The sequence below is a fragment of the Octopus bimaculoides genome, chromosome 12, assembly GCF_001194135.2.
Source record: "Octopus bimaculoides isolate UCB-OBI-ISO-001 chromosome 12, ASM119413v2, whole genome shotgun sequence".
Taxonomy (NCBI): domain Eukaryota; kingdom Metazoa; phylum Mollusca; class Cephalopoda; order Octopoda; family Octopodidae; genus Octopus; species Octopus bimaculoides.
Window position 1 is genome coordinate 57,716,785 of NC_068992.1, and position 481 is coordinate 57,717,265.

The following is a 481-nucleotide window of genomic DNA, read 5'->3' on the forward strand; positions in this document are numbered from 1 at the left end:
GTCGATTTGCTCGACTAAAGGCGGTGCTCCAGCATGGCCGCAGTCAAATGACTGAAACAAGTAAAAGAGTAAAGAATAAAAGAGTAATGATTTATACTCAATAGGGTGTGAAGGAATTAAGTAAATAATGACTGCAATGCAGATGAACAGACAGAAATGGCATAGCAACATATTAAATGCCGCACAATATTTACAAGCAAGCCAGCAGAATCATTAGCACGCCGAGCAAATTGCATAGCAGCATCTCATCCACTGTATGTTCTGAGTTCAAATTCTACTAAGGTCAACTTTGTCTTCCTTCATTCTTTCAAGGTAGATAAAATAAGTAACAGTTGAGCAGGGGGGGGGGGTCGATGTAATCAACTTACATTCGCCTTCCCCACCTGCCCCAAAATTGCTGGCCTTGTGCCACCAAAATTTGAAATAAATATTCATAGTTGTCACACCAATCCCTAAAAGAAAAGAAACACACACACACACA

At 40.3% G+C, this 481-nt stretch overlaps 1 protein-coding gene across 12 annotated transcripts in view; it reads right to left on the bottom strand.

Moving 5' to 3' along the window:
* LOC106868187 (unconventional myosin-IXAa) overlaps nt 1-481 on the bottom strand; it is a 213,418-nt gene that overhangs the window by 211,938 nt on the left and 999 nt on the right. The window lies entirely within an intron of this gene.